Source organism: Meriones unguiculatus, chromosome 4 (assembly GCF_030254825.1).
Source record: "Meriones unguiculatus strain TT.TT164.6M chromosome 4, Bangor_MerUng_6.1, whole genome shotgun sequence".
Taxonomy (NCBI): Eukaryota; Metazoa; Chordata; class Mammalia; order Rodentia; family Muridae; genus Meriones; species Meriones unguiculatus.
The window spans coordinates 62,699,754-62,726,282 of record NC_083352.1 but is presented as its reverse complement, the minus strand read 5'-3'; the positions used below and the strand labels follow the sequence as shown (position 1 = coordinate 62,726,282).

The window sequence follows — 26,529 nt, the reverse complement described above, 5'->3', positions numbered from 1 at the left end:
CTTGCATGCATGGTAGTGCATGCCTTCAATTTCTGCACTTGAAAGGCATAGGAGAAGGATTTCTTAAGTTTGAGAGGAGTAGAGTAGGGCAGCTAGGGGTACATAGACAGGGTGAGCTACATGGCTCAAAGTGTAAAGGTTCTTGCCACCACGCCTGAGGCCCTGAATTTGATATCTGGGACCCACATAGTGGAAAGAGAGACCCAGCTCCTTCAAGTTGTCCTCTAGCTTCACTCCCCCAAACCAAACAAAATAAAACCGAAAGAACCTAGATATCTGTGAGATCCAGGCCAGCCGGGGCTTCATAGTAAGGTCCTGTCTCAAGGAAAAAAAAAAAAAAAAAGTTAAAAGGGTACAGCTTGAGTAAAGGGTGAGGGAAATCTAGGGCCACTCCAGACCCGCATCTGAACTCTTGGCGTGGCAGCACGTGATCTACAGGGTTGGGGTGGGGGCTTCCATTCAGAGGTGCACGCATCCCAGTAGCATTCAAGAGATTCCGTGATGCTGAACGGCCGAAGTATCCTCATCCAGGCAATTCTCAGAAAAGCAGGTGAAGGCCGACACGCTGGCGGCGTCCTCAGAACGGGACCAGCGACGCGAACCTAAAGATTCTCCTTCGAACGGTTGAGGGCCGCGTCCCGGGACTCTTCAGAAGGCGGCGGCGGCCGCGACTCCACCGGAAGAGCGCAGGTCTCAGCGCTCACGGGAACCCAGCCAGGCCACCAGCAGCCCTAGGTCTACTCAGAGGCTGCTGCTGTCCAGGCCCCAGAGCCTCCGGTGCATTGTGGGTGGGGCGCCCCTGCTGAGCACAGCGGGGGAACCCTCTGCTCAGCTGCTCGCTGGCCGCCCGGCGGCCCAGACAAACCGCCCTCTACGGTCCAAGCAAGCTGGCCACGAATTGACGTGTCCTCCAAGACCGCACCCCTCGAGGCATGGCATTCCCGCCCCAAACCTAAAGCCCTCCCCCATGGCGACTTGACTGGTCCGGCCACCCGCTCCGTTCTTCCATTGGGTGCTTGTCTGTCAGTCATCCCGTCCTGCCCCCTAGGCCCGCCCCAGCCACCGGCGCGATCCGGAGAGCCAGCCGGCCAACGCGACTATTGGCCGCTCGGAGCTGTCTGTCTTAGGTCTGGCCACACCCTCGGCGGGGTGCGGATCTTGAGCGCCCCAGCCAGACTTCATTGGCCTGCGGCACCGCCACTCGGGGAGACGTGCCTCAACCCGGAAGTGCGAGAGGCAAAATCTGCCTAGCAACCGGGGAAGCCGGGCTGTGAAGCGGGCAATTTCAGTGTGAGAAGGAGCGCTGAGACCGAGCGGCAGCGCCGAGCGCGCCGCGGCAGCTCCTTCCGCCCGGGGTCGGCGCTCCGGCGCGCGCACGCGCACCCTCGCCGCCTGAGCGCTCCCCGCGCCGCCCGCGCAGTCGGTCCGTCGGTCGTCCGTCGTCCTGTCGCCGCCGTCGCCTCCGGCGCCACCCAAGGGAGCCGTCGCCGTGGGACTCGCCCAGACCAGACTCGAGCGCTCTGCTCGAGGCCGGCCCGGGGCCCAGCTGCCGATCGCGCGGAGCCGAGCAACTTCGGTGAGTGTGGGGCAGGCGCCGCTGCCGGGGTCCCCGGCTTCCGGTGCCCCGGGCTCCCCCGGCTTCCGCTTGGCCGGCTTGGTGCGTTTCCCTACTGGACTCTTCAGGAAACCCAGCGTCTGAAGGCCCCCATCCCCGAGAGCTCCCCCTCTGTGGAGGAGCCCCCGTGTTTGAGAGTGCCCTTTCTCTAGGGTACTTCTTTGAGGGCACCCTCTTTCTAAGGGGACTTAGCGTCTGAAGGTGCCCTTTCTTTTAGAGGACTTCACCTCGCTGAGGGTGTGCCTTCTCTGGAGAACCCTTGCCTTTCCGAGAGTACCCCAGAGAGGGGGACCCTGTGCTTCTGAGAGTGACCCCTTTCTGAGGGGAGCACCACCTTTTCTGACTCAACTTTTCTGGGGACCTAGCCCGAGGGACCCTTGTTTATCCGTATTTTCCCCACCCCTACCCCGCCTGTGAACCCCTACCTGTGAGGGAGAACATCTATTTCTGAGAACCCTCAACTCTCTCGGAGTTTCTGTGAGACATCCACCTTATTGAGAGGAACCCCGTTTCGGACCTCCTGAGTTCCCAAGGGGAATCCCTATTTCTGAGACCCTTATCTCTTCTCAGAGGTACCCTGCCTCTTTAAGGTTATGCAGTCATTTTCTGAGGGATCCCCCTCTTTTTCGAGAGTCTTTGGCCTCACTCCCATGCTTCTTGTAAAAGGTGGCTTTTTGTCTGAGGAGCGCCCCCCTCCCTTTCTGGGATTCCTTGCCTCCCTCAGGAAGGTTCCGCTTCCCTTAGGAGACACGTACGTGCTTTCTCAGGACCTCTTTCTTCTATGGAGGTTGTTTCTGAGATCACCTTGACTTTCGGGTACTCCATCCCACAATTTTCTGTTTCCCCATTTTTTTGACAGATCCCTTTCTAAAATTCTTTCCCTGGTTTTCTGTCCTCATTTTGAGTAACTTATTTATTTTTTTAAGATTCCCCAAATAATCTTAAGTGCTCCTTGAACATTTTCCCCACTTTCCTGAGCTGTCCCCAAGTTTTTGGCAAGCCTCCCTCTCCCCCACCCCTTTTGGGGGGTGAGGTCTCACTGTGTAGCTCTCACTGGTGGTCTTGAACTCATAAGAGTTCTGGCTGCAGAGGCCCTTATGAGCTAGAATTAAAGGCTGGTGTCATTATGCCTGGTCTCCTCACATTATGATGATGATGATGATGATGATGATGATGATGATGATGATGATTATGATTCAGTCTTCTTACATTATATAACCTAGGCTGTTTTTGAATTAAGATTTTTCCGCCCTGGCTGTCCTAGAACTCAACTCGTTCTGTAGACCAGGCTGATCTCAAACTCAGAGATAGCCTGCCTCCACCTCTCAAGTGCTGGGACTTGAGGTGTGCATTACTGTCCCCTTTCTTTTTTGAGGCAGGGTCTCACACAGGCCGGTCTGGAACTCACTTTGCTCCCAGGGTAGCTGCAAAGCCTCAGCGTCGTGAGTGATGGTATTGCAGGTGTGAGTTACTATGCCTGGCCACTGTTCCCACTTTGTCTAGGTATCCCTTTTCCTTCTAAGAGACACTGTGGATTCCTCATTTTCCTGAGGGGTCCTGCAGCACTGGAGTTTGCCCCACCTACTTGCCTGAGATTTTTTTCCTTTCTTGAGATTTCCCTCCTTAATCTCTGTGGTATCATTTAACCTTGGAGCCATCAATTTCAAGATTTCTCTATTTCTGTGTGGTAGCCAGGTCTCTATTGTAAAGGTAAAGATTTAGAAATGTTTTCTTTCTTGACCGTCCTGGGAGTTTCTTAGTCATCATTGTGTTTTATGTTTTAGACAGGGTCTTCCACTGTATACCCCAGGCTCCTCTCAAACTGCCCATGTATGGAACTAGGCTGTCCTTGAATCATCTTGTTTAAGCCTCTAGAGTACTGGATTTTTTTCATGACTTTTATCTCAGTTTTCAGAGGACTGAGACTTTTGTGGCCAGAGGGAAAGTTGAAGGATCTATATGCATAAAACAAAACATCTTCCTCTCATGTCTTTTTCTAAGTCCTGAAGGGTGTTCTACCTTTTTTTTTTGTTTCCCTTTCTTCCACCCTCCCATCCCCCCTTGTTTTTTTTTTTTTGAGATAAGGTTTGTTTTGTGTTACAGCTCTGGCTGTCCTGGAACTCCTGTAGACCAGGCTGGCCTTGAACTCACAAAGATCCACCTGCCTCTGCCTCTCAAGTACCTGGATTAAAGGAGTGTGCCACCAACCTCCTGGCTCTCTTCTTTCTTTCTTTTCTTTTTTTTTTTTCTTTTTCTTCTTCTTTTTTTTTTTTTTTTTGAGACAAGATCTTTATTAAAGTCAGGGCCACTATACCCAACTTTCTTAATTTTATTTTATTTATTTTTTTTGCCAAGTCTGACCTAACACTGTTAGTCAGCCTTTTGGGTGCAGGTATTATATGCTGTTTTGCTTATTACATTTTTCTGACACCCCAGGCCAGTGTCAGAAGACTGTGGGCACCAAGAGAGAAGGCAGTAACATTGTCTCCCTGTTATCACAAGGTCAAGCCTATGGGATGAACCCACTTCCTGCCCTGTCCCTTGGTAGGTCCTCTCTGCAGAGAGAGGATCTTTCCTTCCTGAAGAAAGGAGAAGAAACCTCTCCTTTGCGCTTTCAGGGCTTCCTGCTGCCTTGAGCTCTCTGATTCAGCCCTTGATCAAAAGAGGAGCCCCAGGTTGTGGCCTTGGTTTGAAAGGACAAAAGCAGGAAATGGGTCATCCTAGATCTGGAAAAGGTGCAAAGTGGGCAAGGGGACAGAGGATGTAACTACATTTCTGTAAGTTTTAGGTGACTTTGGCTTGGCCCAAAGGAAAGTTTTCCATGGTGTTTACAAATTTCCTATGTACTTCTTTAGTGGCCCACCCTGGATTCCAAGTTCACTACAGTAGCTAATTTTATCTGCTTTGCCAAAGGTAGAGCTCTCAGGAGCCTAAGGGGATGAATGCTGGCATTGAGATGGTCCACAGGACAGAAATGAACTCAGTTTGAAATCTGAGTAAGTCCTAACTGCGTTAAGTCCACAGGATGGTTTCAGGCTGGGAACACAGAGAGCTGGCCTTAGCAGAGCGCTGAAGCTGGCAGGCTGTGTGGTTTTAAGTATTTTAGCAAGTTGTGTCCCTCTGTTCAGCTCAACCTGTACTTCTCTTTTTAGTTTAACTTAATGTAGTCTCTCCCTGTTCCTTTCCATCCGGGTCTTGCTTAATTTGAGTCCTTTGTGAAGACTCCTGCTGAGGCTATAATTTGAGTTCTAAATCTGTCGGTGGACCAGGAGGACACAAGTTTCAACTCGAGCTATTTTCTTCTGTGGAGAATCACTTGGAGAGTTTCCTGGGTCCTCAGCTCTTGGGGTAGTCAATCAAGTCCAGGCAGGAGGCTGCTGCAGACCTGTTGCTTTTCCATTGCTTCTTGCTGGTCATCAGTAGGTACTGTGCTTAGTAAAGAGGAGAGATGGTGAGGACGTTGGGGTGTCCTGGGATTTGATGTATGTGCATAGATTTATCACTTGAAAGGAAATCCAGCTTATACTTACAGTGTTAAAGAAAAGAGGTAAGTTTTGTTACTGTAACAAAATGGCTGAGTCAGGCTACTTTATAACGAGGTTTTTGACTGCTGAGATGGCACAGGGTGATTAAATGGCAAGAGACAAGGAACAGGCTGTTGGTGTGTGTAACTGTACATAGGCACACATGTACTCTTTAATTTCTATCTATCCATCTATCTATCTATCTATCTATCTATCTATCTATCTATCTACCTATCTACCTATTAATTTATTTTTCAAAATAGGGTTTCTCTATATAGCCCTGGCTGTTCTGGAACTCACTCTGTAGACCAGGCTGGCCTCAAACTCAGAGATTCACTTGCCTCTGTTTTCTGAGTGCTGAGATCAAAAGAGTGCCACTATGCTTACCTTTTTTTTTTTTTAATATTTATGTATGTGGGCATGAACTGGAGGACATGAGAAGAAGGCTTTGGATCCTTTGGAACTGTGGGTCCTGGGAAATGAACCTGGGTTCTCTGTAAGTACTGCTAACTCCTGAGCCATCTCTCCAGCTTTTCTCTTAAAAGGTTACCAGTTGGGGCTGGAGAGATGGCTCAGAGGTTAAGAGTACTGGCTGCTTTTCTAGAGGACCCAGGTTCAATTCCCAGCACCCACATGGCAACTTACAACTATCTGTAACTCCTGTTCCAAGGGATCTGACACCCTCATACAGACATTTGTACAGTCAAAACACCAATGAACATAAAGTAGAAATAAAGAAGTTATTTTAAAGGTTACCACTTTAACCAAGGGGACTTCACCTCCCCCTTCCCCCCATATTGGATCCAGTCTCTCATGTATGCTAAGCGAGTACTTTTATCATGGAACTACACTAAGCTGTATCCCCAAGTCATTAAATATTTTTAAACATTTTTACTTTTTTATTTTATGTATAAGGTGTTTTGCTTTCATGTAAGTTTGTATACCACATTCATACAGTGTCAAAAGATGGTGTTGAATTCCTGGAGCTAGAGTTATAGGTGGTTGTGAGATACTATGTAGTGCTGGGAATTGAACCTGGGTCCTCTGGAAGAGCAGTCAGTCTTTTTTAGATATATTTATTTTATGTAGATGACACTGTTTTGGTGCACAGCAGAAGAGGGAATCAGATTCCATTACGGATGGCTGTGAGCCACCATGTGGTTGCTGGGAACTGAACTCAGGTCCTCTGGAAGAGCAGCCAGTGCTCTTAACCACAGAGCCATCTCTCCAGTCTTCCCTCCTCAATTTTTTGTTGTAATTATGAGACAGCAATCTATATTGCCTAGCCCTTGAACTTACTGTAGCTCAGGGAAGCCTTTGATCTTGGAATCTTTCTGCCTCAGTCTTCTGAGCAACTAATATTACAGGCGTGTACCATTAATGATCCCTGTCTAAACAGCCTAAGCCTGGCTAAATTTTCACCCTTTTTTGGAGGGGAAGAGTATGGTTGAGACAAGGCCTCATGTAGCTTCTAGAGTCATGCTTGCTGTGTAACCAAGACTGGTCTCAAACTGCTGATCCTCTTGCCTCCTGTCTTTCTAGTGCTGGGATGGAAAATCAGTGCCACCGCACTTGGCTTTCTAACCTAATAACAGCACAGTTGTGATTTCTGTGTGTGGGGGGGTACTTAGACCACACCTGTACCAAAGCAGGCTGACTACCTCCTTTCTTGGGGGCTCTGAGTGCTGGGATCACAGGCCTGTGGCACTGAACATGGCTTCCCTTTGATGCTTTAAGGGAAATGTTTTTCCTAGTTGTGTGGCTTACAAGTTATATAGCACAACACCAGCATGCTACTAAATATTGGAGCACAATGCTGTGAATGAAGGTAAAGATGCCTCTTGGTGAACTTGAGGGAAGGCGTGAACCTGAGGTAACGGACTAGATGGTCAGTCCAGGTTGGTTATGATGTTCATGAGGGTGGGTTCCGGCCTACACTCCCAGACCAGAAGGGGCTTGATAGTTTGCCAAGGCTAAATATCCTCAGAGAGAAACAAATGTTGAAAGATTTTCAGTTTTCCTACGCACTGTTACCAGATGGGAAAAGGATTGACTATGTGGCAGGAACTTGTGTTTGCCTTGGCCTTGGCATGTCCCTCTGTTAAATGGGCTAATTTGTGCGTGACAGGCAAGTGGAGAGATGTATAACTAATTAGACTGGACGCAAAACAGAATATTACAATGAACTTGAATCCAAAAAGTAGGTGAGTTGTAATCTTAAAGAATCCTGTCCACATTTTGAAATGGATGTGGAACAGTTACCTGGTAAGCTTCAGAGCCTTGAAAAATGAACCTTTTTCATGGTAATGGATCAGATTTGGGAACAAAAGACTGGGAAAGTATCTCACAAAGGCGTTCGACTACACATAATAATAGTACTTTGAAACACCCAGTGTGGCTTAGTGCCCACAAGGAGATCAGAATTCACCTGGGCCCTAGGACCCAGTTCTAGAGAGTTGTGGCAATGCTAACTCAACCTCTGGGGCTGAGGAGAGTCTGGGGTAAGGTGGATTAGGAATGAGGGGACAGGACACTTGTGTCTTTACTTCTGCTTTTTTTGGGATAGGTTTTTCTGTGCAATATGGCTGTGTGGCTCAGACTGGCCTCAGACTCATGCTCCTCTAACTTGTGCCTCCTAAGGGCCGAGATTACAGGCATGTGCCTCCATGCCCACATAGGATACTCTTTATTTTTTTAGTGGATTTTTTTCTTAGTAATTAGTGAAAGCCCTATAATCACAGTGGGTGAATCGTGTGTCAACAGATGGATAAAACCCAGGGGGAAAATAATGGATGAAAATCTGAACTAGGCCCTCCCCTGTTGGAAAAGTCAGTCTTTTTTTATAGCCCAGGCTGCCTTTAAACTCCACGCTTTGCCCAGAACGGCCTTCCTCACAGATCCTTCTGCCCCTACTTCCTTAATGTTGGAATTATAGAAGTATACCAGGGTGTTTAGTAACTTTGGCCCCCCCTTTTTTATTTGAGGTAGTGTCTCACATAAAATTAGGATTATCTGTCTGTTTGTGAATAGACAGACAGATAGATACATAGATAGATATCTATCTATGTAAACAAGATATTAATTTGTAGACTTAGCCAGCCTTGAATTTATAGTATTAATCCACCTACCCCTGCCTCACAAATGCTGGGATTAAAGGCATGTTACCATGTCTGGCTTGACTTTTGGCTTTTAAGTTGTTTGTTTGTTTTTGATACAGGGTGTTTCTCTGTGTAGCCCTGGCTATCCTGGAACTAACTTTGTAGATCAGGCTGGCCTCAAACTCATAAATCTGCCTGCCTCTGCCTCCTGAGTCTCTTAAACTTTTAAAACATGTCCAACTATCTTAAACCTTGAAAAAGGTTTTGGTTTGATAATTAAAAGTAATTAAATTTTTTTGAGACAGGGTTTTTCACTGGTCACAGTAGGGTAAGCTTGGTTGGCCAGGGCCCCCCAGGAGTCTGCCTGTGTCTGCCTTCCTAGTGCTGGGATTACAGGGTTCACCACCACACCTGGCATTTTAATGTGGGTTCTGGGGCTAGAAGACAGGGCCGCACTATGTCACTCATGTTGGACTCAAACAGGTGACAATTCTGCCTTTGCCTCCTGAGTGCTGGAACTATAGGCATGAGCCGTTACGTGAGCTAGCTTATTTATTTATCTAATGAAAACATTTTACATTTGTTAATGTACTTATTTGTGTGTGTGGTTATATGTGTAAAATGAAAAACTTAGGGGATTCGCTCTCCTCTGAAACTCCGTTGTTTCGTGAGCCACAGATGTTGCTGGTGGATGGCTGCGCCTTCATCATATTTGTTCGTCTAACAGGAAAAAATTTTAAACTTTTTTTTTTTTCCATTTGAAGGATTGTTACAGCAATAAAAAGCTTTGAGTAGTTAGAAACAGTATTGATCTAGGTACTTTTATACAGTGTAATGTAACGTGGTTACAGTTGGTGGGCAGTGCTGAAATGCATGTGGGTGCAAACACTGCCCTTGTCCAGCTCTGGCTGAGGAAGTGTTGATTTATTTAACTGAAATAACCAGGGAAGTCAGGGTTTCCTTCCTGCTGGAGACAGCACTGGGGGCATTTGTTCCCTCTAGGGTGTTGAGGATAAAAAATAAGCAGTCTTTTTGGGAACTGGGAATTAACTGCTATATGGAGTGGCTCCATCGAAATGAGTGGAAGTGTTATTTGTAATGTTCAGTGTTCTGCTTTGCTCCTGTTTGCACCCCCACCCTTTGTGTGTAATGGTGTATCACTGAGTGTGGATAAATTTCTGTAAAGTCGCCTGTAAATGGAACGTGAGTACTTGAGGAAGAGTTCTAGCTATGCACGTATTGAACACCAATAATCCCAGCACTTGGGAGGCTAAGACAGGTGGATTGTAAGGCCAGCCTTGGCAATATAATCATATTTCTCACTCTCTCCTCCTCCACAAAAAAGAGCTCTGCTTATGGCAGGTTTTTCTATGTAGTCATTAATAAGGTGGTTTTATTTATTTATCGACATCACATACATGTATTTATTATATTATTTACAGTTTTTCTAGTGGCTTCTCTCCTTCTACCATCTGGGTCCCAGGGTTGAGCTTAGGTTGTCAAGTACATAAAGTGTTTTTATTCATTTGCTGAGGTAGACGAGAACCTAATTTCTCAGTTTCACTTAAATCTCCAGTACCATTTAAAATACCATTTAAATTATTTTTTATTGACTGATTGGGTGATTGGTACAGGTTCTGTCTGTATAGCCTTAGCTGGCCTGGTACACAGATCCACCTGACTTGGCTTCTGGAGTGGTATATGCCACTGGGTTTGGCACCACACACCGTTAATCCCAGAGGCAGGCAGAGCTCTGAGTTCGAGGCCAACCTGGAATATGGAGTGAGCCTCAAAAAAAAAAAAAAAAAAAGGCTGGCTTGGCTGCCATTATTATTAGTAGTATTGTTAGTATTATAGTATTGTGGTGCTGAACATCAAATCTTGGCCTTGTGTTTATTAATTATTTAAAATAAATTTCATATGTATGGATTGTATAAGGGTTCTCTAGAGTAACAGAATATAGAATGAAGCTGTCTATCTATCTATCTATCTATCTATCTATCTATCTTGAAAGGGGAGTTATTGGAATGACCTACAGGCCGCAGTCCAGTTAACTCCACAGTGTCTAGCTATGAATGGAAAGGCCAAGAATCCAGTAGTTACCTTAGGCTGCAAGGCTAGGTGTCTTCAGTCTATGGTGGAGTCTTGAAGAAGTAAGCTCTAAAGAATGGACTTGGTAGCAAGGGGAGAGCAAACAGGCAAAGAGCAAAAGCTGTCTTCCATGTCCTTACAGAGGTTTCTAGAAGAAGGTGAGGCTCAGATCAAAGGCCTGTCTTCCTGCCTTAGGAACTGGATCAAAGGCATGTGTCTTCCACTCTCAAAGGTCCTGATTAGAAGTGGATTCACCTACTTCAAACCATGGGAAAAAAAAAATCTGTCACAGGTGTGCCCTTCATGTCATTGTAGTTCATTTTAAATATGGTCAAGTTGGGGCTGGGGAGCTGGCTCAGAGGTTAAGAGCACCAGCTGTTCTTAAAGGTCCTGAGTTCAATTCCAGTGAACCACATGGTGGCTCACAACTGTCTATAATAAGATCTGGGACCCTCTTCTAGCATGAAGGTGTACATGCAGGCAGAATACTGTATACATAATAAATAAATCTTTAAAAAAATATATGGTCAAGTTGACAACCAAGAATAGCCATCACATGGGTGTTTGGCTTATATGTATGTCTCTGTACCACATGTCTTTTTGGTGCCCAAGAAGGCCAGAAGAAGGTTTAGGCTATCCTAGAAGTAGAATTACAGATGTTTGTGAGCTGCTGTGTTGGTGCTGGGAATTGAACCCAGGTCCTCTCTAAGAGTAGTCAATGTCATTTCTAGCTTCATGAATGCCTCACCTTTTTGCTTTTTTTTTTTTTTTTTTTGCATTTGCTCATTTATTTGCATATTTGTTGTGTGTGGGTGTTTAGTGCATGCCTTGGCATTTGTGTGGAGGTCAGAACCTGAGTATCAACAGTTGGCCCTTCTCTGCCATTTGGGCCTAGGGGATTGAGCTCAGTTAATGAGGCTGGGGGCAGCAAGTACCTTTACCCATTGAACCATCTTGCCCCCCTTCCTCCCTTTAAAAAATTATTAGGGCAGGGCATGTAACTCAATTGGTGGAGCACTGTGCAGCACGTACAAAGACCTAGAACCAGCACTCAGCCCAGTATCAACTCTGTGAGCAATGCAGGAGGATCGGGAATTGGATACACAGGAAGTTTGAAACGTAAGTGAGACACGAGTCTGAGAGACCTTGACTCAAACCAATACATAACAGTTTAGATTTAAAAATTGGGAATGTGGAGTTTATTGCTTGATGTGACTTCCTGTGCCAGCAAAAAATTCAGCAGTAATTGCCTACCTGAAGTGAGTGCTGGGTCTCACCAGCCCAGTAGTGAGCAGAATGATCATTCTCACTGAGCCAGCCTAGCACCAGACAAGGAGACAAGCCTGAACCCCATGGGCTTTCCTGGACAATACTCCTCGGTGCTGCAGCCAGTCTCATTGGGAACCTAAATGTCTATTTCTGGGAAGTTTCAAACTGAAACCTCACTGCTCCTCTAACTTCCTCACCTAGCTTCTGTTTCTTTCCTGGAAACAGAGGCCAGGAGGTTCTGTGGCATTTGTGAGGCTTATGACGCCTATTGGTGAGAGCTGATCTGTGGCAACTGGTCGAGACGAACAGGAGAATTTGGGATGGTCACCAAGAGCAGAATGCTCAGCTCTTTGAGTCTCTGGAAAACACCATGCTTTGTGTTTGTAGGTCTTATGGCATCCCTCCATAGCAGAGCTATCTTACAGACTATTTTATTTTAACAGCTAGCAAAGCCCTTCCCACTTTTGAAGTTTCCTCCCTAACCCTGTGGTGCTAAGTGTGGAAACCAGAGGCCTGCTCATCTCATGTTAGGCAAGCCCCCAGATCTGCAGCTACTTTCCTACCAGCACTTCCCCACCTGTTTTGAATAATTGTTGACACAGGGTCTTGCTGTGTTACCCAGGCTGCCTGGAACTCCATCTTTCTATCTCTGCCCCCTTTTGGCTACAGAATTTCAAGCTCTTCCTTTGTTGTCCAGGCTGGTTTACAAACCCTGGCCTCGAAGATCTCCTCACTGTGTATTCTCAAGTAGCCAGAACTGTAGCACCAGCTGTTTTTTTGTTTTGCTTTATCTTCTAAACTCTTGCTATGTAGCCTAGGCCAGTTTGGAATTCAATTCCTTGAGTACTGCTGGGATTGCAGGTAGTACCACCATCCCTGGGTGGCCTTAAACTCTCATAGTCCTCCTCTCTCACCCCTACAGTTCTGGGATTATAGTGGGCACTACCCTATCCAGTTTGAAGAAAAAAAAAATTCAGGGCTGGAGAGATGGTCTAGTGCTTAAGATGGCTTGCTGTTCTTCCAGAGGGTTCAAGTTCAGTTTCTAGACTCAGACTGCTCACAACCACCTATACCTATAGCTTCAGGGGCTTTAACATCCTCTCTTGGCCTCTTTGGGTACCTGCAGACATGGGACAGATATGTACAGAAAAAATACACACACATGTATATATATATTTGGTTTTCTTTGTATCCCTGGCTATCATGGAACTCACTCTATAGACCAGGCTGGCCTTGAACTTAGAGATCTGCCTGCCTCTGCTTCCCAAGCAGTGAGATTAAAGGCATGCGCCACCACCTCCCAGCATAAAAATAAATCTTAAAAAAAAAATAATTTAAACTGGGTTTGGTAGTGTACACCTTTTTTTTTTAAAAAATTTTTATTTTCTGTACACTGGTGTTTTGCCTGCCTGTATGTCTGTATGAGGGTGTCAGATTACCTGGAACTGTCTGGAGTTACAGACAGTTATAAGCTGCCATGTGAGAGCTAGGAATTGAACCCAGGTCCTCTGGAAGAACAGGTAGTAAGTACTCTTAACCACTGAGCCATCTCTTCAGCTCTTGGTAGAGTACACCTTTAATCCTGGTACTTGGGTAGCAGAGGTAGGTTGATCTCTAAGTTTGTGGCCAGCCTATTTTCCATAGTGAGACCCTGCCTAAGCTCCCCAAAGTATTTTAAGAAATTATCAAGAAATTCAGATTAGTTGGGCAGTGGTGGTGCATGTATGCTTTTAATCCCAGATCTATATGAATTCCAGGACAGCCTGGTCTAAAAAGTGAGTCCAGGACAGCCAAGAAAAACAGAAAAACCCTGTCTCAAAAAAACAAAAATGAAAACAAAAACAAAAAAAGAAAAAGAAAAAAGATTCCACCTGCTATTTTTTAAGTCTCCCAAAGGTTTATAAAATAAATACATTTTACATAGATTAAAGAAAAATAACAAAACAGAATAGGAAAAAAAAGGCGGGGGGGAGGGAGGTCTAATCTAGGTGCCAGCATCTCAGGACACCCATTCATGCTCAGAGAAGGCTCAGTCTCTGGATGGACCCTCACTAGCCAATAAATACCCCTGGGTCACAGATTAAGGAGAACAAGTTCCAAACAGTTTCCAAACAAGTTTCCTATCAGTCCACCATTCCCAGCTGCTCAACAGCATATCTCCCAACCTTATCCAGAACAGAGAACATGTACCCTCCCCAAAGGCTTCCTTGCTAGGATGAGAAGCCCCACCCCATACAGAATACTTTCTGTTCTCCTTCACAGCACATAGCTATGCCTCCATGCATGCAAAGCAGCGCCACACTGCAGCATGTTCCACCTCAAGAACAGGAAGACTTCACTTCAAGCCTGGCTGGCTGGCAGAGGCTGGGAATCCAACCGACTCCTGTGGCTGAGGCAGGACTGCCTAGGCTGCAGGAGTTCAAGGCCAGTCTTGAATCTGGTGACTCATCAAATGAAAGGAAGGCTGGAATGTAGCTCAGAGGTAAAATGCTTGCTGAGTGTATGCTAGATCCCAGCAAGATGGAGCAGGGGAATCAATTTTTATGTATGTCAAGCATTAACCCTCACTGGATATGGTGGCCCATATGTACAATCCAAGAATTCAGAAGGCTGAAGCAAAAGGAGATTTCAAGTCTGAGGCAAACCCTGGCTCCATAGTCAGACCTTGTCTCAAAGAAAAAAAAAAAAGGCAACTACCAACAAAGGCATTTAAAGGGTTAAATATGAAGCCAAATCTCTGGGTGTTGGTGGCATGAATTCCTGGGATAGCTAAGTAAGAACCTGCCCACCTCAACTCTTGCCTCCTAGAAGGTCCAGAAGCATGTCAGGATATCTAACAGGTTTCAGATCCTTACAAGAAACCTAGATGTCTGACAGGGCTAAATTCAATCTATGTAATTTGGCTTCCTGATTATGTGTTTGTTTTAGGGACAAGATCTCACTCTGTGGACTAGTCTGTCCTTGAACTCAGATATCTGCCTGCCTCTGCCTCCCAAGAGCTGGGATAAAAGTTGTGCACTACCACCAGCTATTTTCACCAGCTATTTTCTGCTCTTCTATGCCAGAATGTTGAGTTCTATCACTGACTTCAAAGGAAGTCAAAGACCACATTGGGTCCCTGCTGTACCTATACTCTCTCCCTTAGAATACCCAGCCACTGACTACATATATCTTCCTCATCGTCCCTTCCTTGCTTCAGCATTCTCTGTACTTCCTGATCCAGCCCCATTCCTGACCCTCAGCAAGTCAGACCAGTGTTGCTCACACCCTTCAAGTGAGGTCTCATGCAGCAAGGTGTGAGCTTCTTCCCATTCACCCTATTAAGCTTCAGTAGACCCTGAAGTCCATATGGCAAATATCCAGCCTGCGGCCCAGCACAGATGCTGTGTAATGGTTTCCTCCCCTCCTCTCTTCTGAGATTAAAACATTCCATCCTGCAGTGAAGCTCCCTAAGCAGGAAGATAAAGAACTCAAAATAGCTTCAGGAAGTCCCTGAAAGTGACCAGATTCACAAGGACCTTCCTTGCCTCAGTAAGCAAAACTAGTCCGAGCTAGAAAAAGTTTAGACCTACTGGGGCACCTGGAAAGGTCACTGTCCAACCTACTGAGGTGACTGAAAATTATGCAGTGTGCTCCAGGTTCCCAACTCTGTGAGCTGTCACCCATGTTGGGGTAGGCTTTGGCTATGCAGCCGTCTTTGAGTCATTTCTGCTTCTTTAACCCCAATAAAACTCAATGGTTCAGCCAGGTGTGCTGGTGCACGCCTGTCATCCCAGCAATCAGAGGAGGCAGAAGCAGGTGGATCTCTGTGGGTTTGAGGCCAGCCTGGTCTACAGAGTGAATCCAGGACAGCCAGGGCTACACCGAGAAACCCTGTCTCAAAAACAAAACAAAACAATAACAACAACCCTCTCCCCCCCCCCCCCTTCCAAAACTCAGTGGTTCACTAAGTTGGACTTTGGTACTACCTGTGGTGTGTGTGGATTCCCTATTTGGGGGGAGTGGACACAGGACAAGTTTTGTCACAGAGCAGTGGACCAGCTTGTTCCTGGGCAGCTTCAACCTTGGCCAGCCTCAAGTAGATGGTCAGCTGTACTCCAGCTCTGTAACAGCTGTCCAGCTCTGTAAGATCACCTTCTGTGTACCCCACACCCACAGGTGAAAACACAGTACTGGAGACTAAGCCATTTGTACTTTTCCTGAGGTCACAGGGTAGGAGAAGGCACTATCCACACTCAAGATTAAGTCTGCAGGGGAGGGGTGCTACAAGATTTGTGCTGAAAGATGGTTTCCATCGGTCCAGTCATAGCAGAAAGATACCACTGCTTCCATAAGTAAAGCAGAAGGAAGTGAGTTCCATTACAGAATGTAAATGTGAAAGGAAGAAAAAAACTCTACAACTGCTAAACCCTGAGAGGCACTGCCTACATCTGCCTCTTGATTCTTGCCACACATCTGGCAGCCCCTCAGAAGCACGTCCCTGAAGGTCACCTGGTGACAGCACAGCAGGACACCAGTGCTCTGGTTGGCTACTCTGCTCTATGGAGTTTCTGAGTCTGTGGGTACAGCGGCCACACTAACTTTATAGTTCCTGACAAAGTAGTCAGCTGCTGGAACCCTCACATTCCCCAAGCCATCAGCAAGAGCCAAGGCACTCGGGTAGTAGGGCTCTGAGCTAGCATGCATAGCCTCCCGTTCTATCCCTAGGACATGTTAAGTCTGGTGAGGTATTGCATGCCTGTCATCCCAGCACTAAGAAAGTGGAGGCAGGAGGATCAGAAATTCAAGGTCACCCTGGACTCCGTGGTGAGTTTGGGTCAGAGATTCTGTGTCAAAAGGCGGGGGGGGGGGGAAGTCTAGTATCTTCCTTGTCTGAATTTTTATTTAATTTTTAATTTTACTTTAGTTTTTTGGTTTTTCGAAACAGGGTCTGTGTGTAGTCTGGCTGTCCTGGAGTCACTTTATAGATCAGGCTGGCCTTGAACCCACAGACATCTGCCTGCCTCTGCCTCAGAGTGCTGGGATTACTAGCTGTTCCGGGCTAGTAGGTGGGATTTTGTAAATTACTTGTACACACAAAGAAATTTTTCTTGCCTGCTAGTAACACGTGCAGCCAGGGACAGCAGGGGATATGCTTCTGTGCCATGAGGTTGCTGGCAGTCCTGTGGGAGCAAGGATGGCATCAGGGGCACATGGAGACCTCAAAGCTTGTTTTGGAGGCACAGAACGAACTGTGGATGTAGCATTTTATATTACCAGGAGTGGGAACATAGTAGCTGGAAACATGTAGAGCAACATGCTGGTAATGGGTATTGATAAGTAGGTTAAAAAGCTTATTATTCTCTCTCTCTCTCTCTCTCTCTCTCTCTCTCTGTGTGTGTGTGTGTGTGTGTGTATGCATGTTGTGAGCGGATACCTGTATCTTGACTTTCATGTGGAGGTCAGAGGACCACTTTGTGCAGTGGAGTCTCCTTTCATCTTTACATGGTTTCTGGCGATTGAACTCAGGTCACCAGGCTTGTGTGGCAAGCATTGGTATTCACTGAGCCATCCAGGTAGTTCTAGTGCTCTTTTTTTATAAGAATAAATTAGAAAAGAAAAAAAAGAAGGAAGCTTGGTACAACCTGTTTTCTTTTGTGCTGCCCAGAATCAAACTCAAGTTTTGTGCATTTGAGGCAAGTATTCTACTGCAGAGACTTCATCCCCAGCCTGGTGTGCTTTTTGTTTTATTTTGTTTTGTGAGACAGGGTCTCTCTGTACCCCAAATTGGCCTTATTTTTAAGTCCTCCTTGCTCTGCCTCCTGAGTGCTGGGGAGTCATGCCTGTGTCGCCTTCTTCATTCCTTTAGAGATTTTCTGAAGAAACAAGCGGGGGCCTTTCACCATTGTTTGATAACAGTTATCTCAAAGTTGGTCAAAGCCTACAGAGTCAGTTCTGCTTTGCTTGGGAACCTACATAGATACTTCATTATGTTTTTGTTGTTGTTGTTTTTGAGATAGGCTCTCACTGTAGCCCAGGCTGTCCTGGAAATTGCAATGATCCTCTTACCTCAGCTTTCCAGGTTCTAGGGTTAGGTCTGGAGAGATGGCTCAGTGGTTAAGAGTTACTGTCTGTAACTCTAGTTCCAGGGGATCTGACACCCTCACACAGACATATGTGTAGGCAAAACACCAATGCAGGTAAAATACTGCATTTCCAGAGGATCCAGGTCTGGTTCCTAGTACCCACATGGCAGCCCACAGGTATCTGTAACTCCAGTTCCAGGGTTACTATTACTTTGATAAAGCACCATGACTAAAGCAACTTGGGGAGGAAAGAGTTTATTTAGCTTATATTTCGACATTACTGTTATCATTGATGGAAGTCAGGACAAGAACAGAGCACTGACCTGAAGGCAGGAGCTGCTGCAGAGGCCATGGAGGGTGCTGCTTACTGGCTTGCTCAGCCTGCTTTCTTACAGAACCAGGACCATCAGCCCAGGGATAGCTCCACACACAGTGGTCTGGGTCCTCTTCGATCAATAATTAAGAAAATTAGAGCTCTTTCTCTCCCGCCTGTGGCACCGGCAGGATGAGCAAGTGTCATGGTCTCCATATTGGCAGGAAACTCCGCAGTCACTGAAGGGACCAGGAGTGGCGTGATAAACAATACAAGAAAGCCCACTTGGGCACACCCCTGAAGGCCAATCCCTTTGGAGATGCTTCTCATGCAAAGGGAATTGTGCTGGAAAAAATAGGAGTTGAAGTCACACAGCCAAATTCTGCTATCTGGAAGTGTGTCAGGGCGCAGCTGATCAAGAACAGCAAGAAGATCACAGTGTTTGTGTCTAATGACAACTGATGGAACTTCATCAAGGATAACGATGAAGTTCTGGTTGCTGGATTTGGTCAAAAAGGTCATGCTGTAGGTGGTATTCCTGGAGTCTCTTGGTCCTGTACAAAGGCAAGAAGGAAAGATCAAGATAATAAATGTTGACAATGGAAACACAGTAATAAATTTTCATAATCTGAAAAAGAAAGAAAGAGAAAGAAAGAAAGAAAAAGAAAATGCCTTAGAGACTTGTCTAAGCCCAATCTTATGGAGGCTTTTTCTCAGTTGGAGTTTCCCTGCACTGAGATGAACCTAGCTGGGGTTGAGTTGACATAAAACTAGGCAGCACACATTCCTTCTTTTGACTTCTACTCATGTGATGCACTTCTATAAATGCCAGCAAATACTTATACATATAAAATAAATGAAAAGTTCCAGGATTATAGGTATCTGTGGTGCTGGGGTTGGACCCTGAGTTTTATCTCCTATCCTCAAACTCCTGAGTTTAAATTAAATGATCTTCCCCTTTCTTGAACAGCTGGGTCTGCAGTCATGTGTTATGTCCTTCCACCAGCTTTGTTTTTATTGTCTTGGTTCTAGGGATAGAAACCAGTTTTTCATTCATGCCCAGCATGAGTTCTACTCTATTAATGAGCAACACCACCAGCCTGACCCTGTCAGTAGTAATTTTTTTTTTAAATAAACAATAGCTATCTATCATCTGTCTATCTAGTTAAATACATACATACATATATATATATATATATATATATATATATATATATATATTGCAGGAGTCAGTTTTCTCCTTCTACCATGTGGGGTCCTGGGGATTGAACTCAGATTGTCAGCAAGCATCTTTCCCCAGTGAGCCCTCCTGCTAGCTTGAAGCTGACTTTTCAGCCCCTTTCCAGGTATTTTATAATAGTTGCTCCAGCCTGCTGCTTCGCTGTTCTTGATGCCCGGAGCATTTTCCATAATTCATGTGTTAGGAACTTCTTGAAGTGTCACATCCTTAGAGAGGCTCTTAGCTCTTCCTCTGTGACTCCTCAACCTGCCTGTCCTTTATTTCTTCCTTCTGTCCTTTTTTTCCTCCTCTCCCCTCATACTGAGGTGCCTCGTCCTGCATGCCTTGGTCCTGACAACCTGAGTGGGGTGGTAAAAGAATGAGGAAAGAACAGACACACATAGAGAAAAGCTGGAATCAGGCTGTGCTTGCTCTGATTGAGGACATCTACTATACAACAGCCTGGCACCTCAGGGTGTTTAGTGTGTGTAGCACAGGGGTGGAGTTAGCTGGTATGGGTAGGAGCTTCTGTCGGGGAGCAGTCTCCTGTTGCATCCTGGAGGAGGAAGCTGTGGTTGCTAGTTTTTTGCTCACACTGCCAACATTTGAACTGGAACCAGAGGAAGGCTTTGTCATCCCTCTGAACCTCACCCTGGGAGAAGGCTTTGCCAATTCCCATGGGTCTGAGGCACTGGGTCTTTCATATGGCTGTACCTATGCCAATAATAGATATTCATTGAGGACCTCATATACTCCCCGCCCCCCCAAGACAGGGTTTCTCTGTGTAGCTTTGGCTGTCCTGGATTTTGTAGACCAGGCTGGCCTGGAACTCACAGAGTTCTGCCTGCCTCTGCCTCCCTGAGTGCTGGGATTACAGGCATGTGCCACTGCACATGGCTTTCATCCACTCTTTGCACATTTATGCCTGACTTCCTCAGCTCCCTACACTGGCAATAGAACATGGGGCCTCTACATGAATGGCAAGCTCTCTAGCACTAACCTAGCTTTACCTTTCTTTTTCACTTTGAAACACAGTCTGTCTAAATGTCAGACTTTAGGAAAAGGAATTTCTTGGGGGACCTGACATTGTCTAAGTTCCCCAAACTGGCCCTGAACTCATTTGGTAGTCTAGGCTGCCTCAGCTTCTTGTATCAGGATGGCTGGCTGGTGTCCCCATGCCAGATGGCTCTTTGGTTTTTCTTTTATGCTGCTGGGAACCAAAGACCTTGAATTTTCTAGTCACTGGCTTATCTCTTGAGCTGCAGCTGAGTGTAGAGTCCTAGCCTCTCTCTCCTCTTTTCCTTTTTTCAGTTTTTTGAGACTGGATGTCATGTAATTCAAGGTGGCCATGAACTCCTGATCCTCCTGCCTTTGCTTCCTGAGTGCTAGATGGATGATGTGTTTACACCTGCTGACTTCAGTGTTTCTTAGGAATATGTTCTGTAAACAGGGGTCCTGTCTCTCTGCCTCACTCTCCCTCAGTTTCTAGATTATGCCCTGCTGTCTTCTTACCTGTGATGCTCTTGGGACCTGTGTTCTAGTTCTTGCCCTTCAGTTAGGAATGCATTTTAAGTTTTGTTCACCAGAAACTTTAAAAGGAACTTTCGAATGGAAAAGAGTGGCATCCAGCTGGGTGTGGTTGCACACGCCTTTAAACAGGCCCTCCAGAGGCAGAGGCAGGCACGTTTTTAGGTTTGAGGCCAGTCTGGTCTACAAAGTGAGTTCCAGGACATCCAGGGTTACATAGAGAAACCCTGTTCCGAAAAATCAGAGAGGGGTAGGGGAGGAAGGAGAAGGAGGAGGAGGAAGAAGAAAAGTGCAGTGTTTCCAGCGTTCAGCAGCAGGGCCTAAGTACTTCTGTACTTGCTGTTGATGCTTGGGCCAACCCAACCTTTGCTATAAAAGGAGACAGGAATATGGAATTTAGCCTCCTCCAAGTATCTTCAGTACCTTCATTGTGTAGAAACAGGCTCAGATGTTAGTTTATTTAATAATGCACTTAAAAGATAATTAGACTATTTTTATAGCGATTGGGGTGTAAGGAGGCCTGGCTATTATTAGCAAAGCTTTGCTTTTTTTTTTTCCCCCTGCCTCTCCCCCACTTTACTGGGGCTTCAGGCATGCTGGGCAAGGACCCCACTGTTGGGCTACAGTCCCTGTTAGAGAAGTGTTTGACTAACAGCTTGTTCTTAGGGTGAGAGAGCAGAGGAAAACACGGCTGGTAATTAGGTGTCTGCAGCGTGGATAGTGGTGTGAGCAGCTGATTGCCTCATGTTTCATAAAAGCCAGCCCAAGGCATCAGGGCAGGGAGGTTTCCATCCAGGCAGCTAAGCCAAAAAGGGACCTGCCAAGAGGCCTGCACCTACTGTCACTTCATCATTTGTGCCCCTGGCTCTATTCATGTCACAGAAGGAAACCCTGTAGTGTTTCACCTTTGCTTTCCACGCAATACTTTCTCAGCTGGAGAACTTGACACTGCCCCTCTGGAGCAGCCCACCTGTCACCAGTCCATAGGATTGTGTCATTAGCATGTCACAGCTGATGCTTCCTTTAAGCTGGACAGTTTGTCACCTTGGTGACTCAGTGGGCTCAGCAGCTCAGACTCTGGAATCCTTACCTTCGCCTGGAGTTTCAGGGCTCCTACTTGACCACACTTGGTTCTGTTCATGGCTAATTAAGTTGGCATTTATAGGAATCAGGTGAAGTACGTGAGGTAACATTTTGCTTATTTTGCAGTAATGCACACCATCTGATTAATCACTGTGGCACCAGCAGCTCTTAGAGCAACCGTGCTGTGTGCAGCTGAAGCCCTGGATACTGCTTACCCATCCTTGCACATGGATGGGGCAGGAGGCCCCTGAACTACATACAGCTAGTCAAGTTTGAGAGCTTTTTGTGTGAGCTGAAGTATTTGCATTTATTCGCCAGGGCAGGTTCTTCGCTCATTGGTATTTTGTATCTTTTTGAGATGGAGGAATGCTTCTCCCCAGGAGGTCCTGCAAGATGTTGTGTTATACTTGGAAGGTTTAGGTGTGGGGAAGGGTCAGTGACAAAGTTGCCAACCGGTGTGTGGACCTCCGCAGAGAATTCAGAAGTGTTTTAGGAAAGCTACATTGAGGGCGAGGATTTTTGTACAGCTTGTTCCACAGGAACTATTTTTCAAATTTGAGGTGAGACCCACTCATGGGCGGGAAGTACATTAATGTTTTTCCCAACTAACAACAGTAGCCATAAGATTTTGTTACAGTTGTAGTGCAGTAACACATGTTTCCGTTCTGTGTGTTACAAAAAAGCCACTAGAGCAGTTTTCAGGAGTCCAGGTGTCTGTTTCATCACTGTTGTAAGGCTGGAATAAGGAACAGGCAGGAGTCTGTTTTGGTGATTCTGATGTTGCCAACTGCTTTGTTATACTAGGCTTTCTTTTTTTCCTTTTTTCCCCCCTTAAGACAGAATTTCTCTGTGTAGCCTTAGCTACCCTGGAATTCTTTCTGTAGACCAGGCTGGCCTTTAACTCAGAGGTCCACCCAGTTTGAGGATTTATTTTAAATTTTTGTGATAATTTTTTAACAATTGACATGTACAAGTGTTTGCCCGCATGTGCATCTGTGCTGCATGTGGCTGCCGGGGACAGAACCCAGGTCTTTCACTGAGCCAGATCTCCAGCCCTGGGTACTTATTTATTAATTTATTCATGTCTATGTGCATTGGTGTTTTGCCTGCATGTGTGTCTGTGTGAACGTGCCAGATTCCCCTGAAACTGGAGTTATAGACAGTGAACTGCCATGTGGGTGCTGGAGCAACCTGTGCTCTTAACCTCTGAGACCTTCCAGCCTGGCTTTCTTAAGGTTTCTTTATGATGTGTATGAGTGTTTTGTTTGCATCTATGTCTGTGCACTAGGTATGTATTTGAGGTCAAAAGGCATAAATAGATCCTCTATAACTGGACTTATGGATGGTTGTAAGCCACCAAGTGAGTGCTGGGGTCTTCTGCAAAGAGCAGCCAGTACCCTTAACTGCTGAGCCATTGCTCCAGATGTTTTTTGAATTAACATGTTTCACTTGTGAGCGTGTGTTTGTGCGGATGGAACTCGGGTCTTTCGGTTTCGTGGTAACCTTCTTAAACCCATAGCACCATCCCGCTGGCCCGAAAGAGGTTTTCTATGAACTTTGTACTTTACTTTCCTTGTTGAAATTTTAAATTGGCTTTAGGTGCTTCATAACCTCCCAAATTCGCTTCTTTTCTGGTTATATGGTCTCCTTGGTGCTACCGAAGAGGGTTGTAGGCAGGCTTGTTTTCTTGGGGATCTAGTCTTCTCCAGAGGCACAGGCCAGATATGGGTGACTGGAGGGTTCGGCTCATTGGGTAGGTTGAAGCCTTTGGGAGGGAGGGAACCGCTCAGCCAATCGCACCCTCTTACAGGAGGTCAACACCGAAGTTCCTGAGAAGGAGCCTCGAGAAGCCCGGGCGCGTGTCTAAGAGTTGCCAGAGGTGGCCGCGTAGGGCCCGGGCGAGGTCAGCGTGAGTCAGCCCTGGGCGCGGCCGAGCTGTGCGCACAAAGCTGGCCACGACCTGGGGCGCGCGCAGCCAGCCGAGTGGGAAACTCAGCCGCCTAGATCAGAGTCGCGGGTCTACGGGGCGGGAAGGGCGGCGCTTCCGCAGAGGCCACGCCCACTGGAGTCCCTCCCCTGCCGGGCCCCGCCCATCCGGGCGCGGACGGGCGGCGTCGCCTTTAAGAGCTCCCCGGTGTTTTGGGGGCCGCGGGCCGGGCGCGCTGACCTGGTGCGCATGTCCCGGGCGGTGACGCCGGCGCCGGGCTCCATGTGTGCGGCCGAGGGGCGCATTATCTGGCCGGCGGCGCGGGCGGGCGGAGCGGCGAAGCGAGCGCCGCGGGCCCGGGCGGCCCCTCAGGCGCAGCGAGCACGCGCGGCCGGCGCCCCCCGCCCCCCGCCTCGTGGATACGCGCGCTGCCCCCGGGCCCGGTCGGCGCGCGGCCCGGTAAGTTCCCAGCAAACTTGGCAAGGCGGGGCGGGGGCGCGGGAAAGTGGGAGTGCGGCCGCATACGGCGAGCTGCGCTGCCGTTCGCTCCGCCAGCGCCGCAGGAAAGTTCCCCGCCGCCCTTGCACGTGGGGTTGGGGGCCGGGGTCCCGGGAAGTGGCCGAGGCACCTCACTGCCTACTGAGCTTTCCGAGCTGGGAGGCCGCACAGGCGGGGGCAGCGGGCGCGCAGCACGTGGGCAAGTGGCGTGGGGTGGGGGTCCACGCGAGGGTCGGAGGTCCCGGCCCGGCGGCGGCGTTGAAGCGGCGGCGGTGGCGGCGGCGGCGGAGGATCCCGTGTCAGAATAAGAGTCCCCGCGCGCCCACGCCTGCAGGGCCGGCCCTCTCCCCCCCACCCCCCCTGTCCTGCTTGGGCTCGCGCTCTTCCTGCTTGACCCCGGGGAGCCACGGGACCCTTCCCTGTCTTGGTTCCTGGCTGCCTCACGGCCCTCCACTTTAAATTTGCCTCCGGGTCTATGAGGTGGTTCTATTAATTTCTTTTTCTTTTTTTTTTTTTCTCTTCCACCTGGAACGGGTTGGCATCAGTGACTAGACAGCAGCAGCTGGCCTTTTAAAGGGATTAATGCCAAGAATCGGAATTGATCACTTCAACAAGGAAAGGCTTCTGGGCAGGCCGCAGCCGCAGCCGGACACTGATACGGGTCTGCGCTCCCTGGGACCCAGAAATGAATGGGGATCCCTTATTAGGACCTATATGGCAGTCTGGGGGGTGTGTTTCCTCCCTGCCCCTGCAGTTTAGCAGAGATTGCAAGTTCTATGTACCTGACCCACTGCAGGTAGTTTTACCCTTATCTCGAGGCTTAGGATTCTTTAGGACAAAGTCCGGGTGAGTCTTCTGAATGTTAAATTTTATTCTTCATGGCACTTCTTTTTTTGTTTTCCAAGAGTACACAGCACTCCCCACTTCTCTGTTAATTTGTGTGTGTCCATTCACAAAGCGACACCTGGTTGTGGACAGAACCCAGTATGCAGAGTCTCAGTCTTTTTTCTGGTCCTTTGGTGGTTACAACTTTAAAGCAACATTATACTACAGCACTGTTGGTGAATGCCCTCCAGTCTGTAGCGTAGACCTGGCTCTCAGATTCGAGAACCCTCTGTGTGGGTGTGCCAAGTTTCCTTTGCAGATACAGCAAGTACCAAAAAGGACCCCTTAGATTCAGGGTGTGAAATGCCTACTTCGGAGGAATTGCAGCTTCAGCAGGTCCTGCTGTCCGCCCAAGCACTCCTCAGAAGGCAGAGGTGGGCTTCTGTGGTTCCCTCTCCATTAGAGGTTGGGAATGCTACTGTTTTCAGCCTGCCTCTGAGAATTTCCCCAGCTCCAGAACACGAGACAAGCTCCTGGTATCTCTGCATGGAGGCGGCAGTAATCTGTCGACAGAACACCATGCTAGCCTTGCTGTATCCCTGGAGAACAGAATCCAGCTGGCCTTTGAGGGGCACAGCCCTCGAGGAGCTGTTGCTTCAGACCCAGGAAGCAGTAAGTGTGGGAGTTTTGAGAGTAGTTCCCTCGGCTTTGTTCACTCACTACCCACCTCTCATTCTTCATTTTCTCCTTAAAATTCTGAAACTTTTTCTTTTTTTAATGTTTCTTTATTGTGTGTGTGTGTGTGTGCTCATGAGCATGTGTGGAGTCAGAGGACAACTTTCAGGAGTTGCATCTTCCACCATGTGCATTCTAGAAAAAGGGCTTAGGCTTGGGGGCAAGCATCTTTTTCAGTTGAGTATTCCGCCACAACCCTCTCTTTAATTCAAAGCTTGCCTTTCTTTTTGGAAGCAGTGTAGTGCAGGAAATGGGAGTGTTTGTGTATTACCGATCGATCACCATGCCTTGTTAGTTCCACTTTGATAACATTTCTTTCGTGTCATGTCACCTGTATTAATGTGTCATTTGACAGGTCCTGTGATGGCATATTGTGATGGTGACAGATTTGTACAGTGTCTGGGTTCGAGCTTCCTGGGGAAGCTTTCTGGAAGCTGTTGTGTCCTTATACTGCCCTACCCCCACTCCCAGGAAGGAGCTATTTTCTGTTGGTTTGGTTTTCTTTTTGAGACAGGGTATCACTGTAGTCAAGGCTGCTTTAGAACTTACTCTATAGCCCAGGCTGTCCCCAAACTTGGTACAGCCCTCAGCCTTTATTTGAGTAATGAAGCATATTTTTAACACTTAGATGCTCAATTCTCCAGTAGCTGTCTGACTTGTTCTGCATCAATTATTCTGTGAATTTCTGGCATTGCAAGTAGTGATTTGCAGATTGATTTATTCAGTGCATATCATTGTGC

General features: G+C 47.2%; 1 protein-coding gene across 5 annotated transcripts in view; it reads left to right on the top strand.

Annotated features, from left to right (window-relative positions):
* Positions 1-1,238: 1,238 nt before the first annotated feature.
* Positions 1,239-26,529, top strand: part of Gatad2a (GATA zinc finger domain containing 2A) — a 91,811-nt gene continuing 66,520 nt past the window's right edge. The window contains exon 1 of one of the 5 annotated variants that reach the window (XM_060381909.1): positions 1,239-1,576. The gene's annotated coding sequence lies outside the window, so the exon portion shown is untranslated. Of the gene's footprint in view, positions 1,577-23,967; positions 24,191-24,805; positions 24,891-25,155; positions 25,727-26,529 lie in introns of those variants that run through there. The other 4 variants (XM_021638094.2, XM_021638095.2, XM_060381908.1 and 1 more) reach the window with 4 other exon arrangements.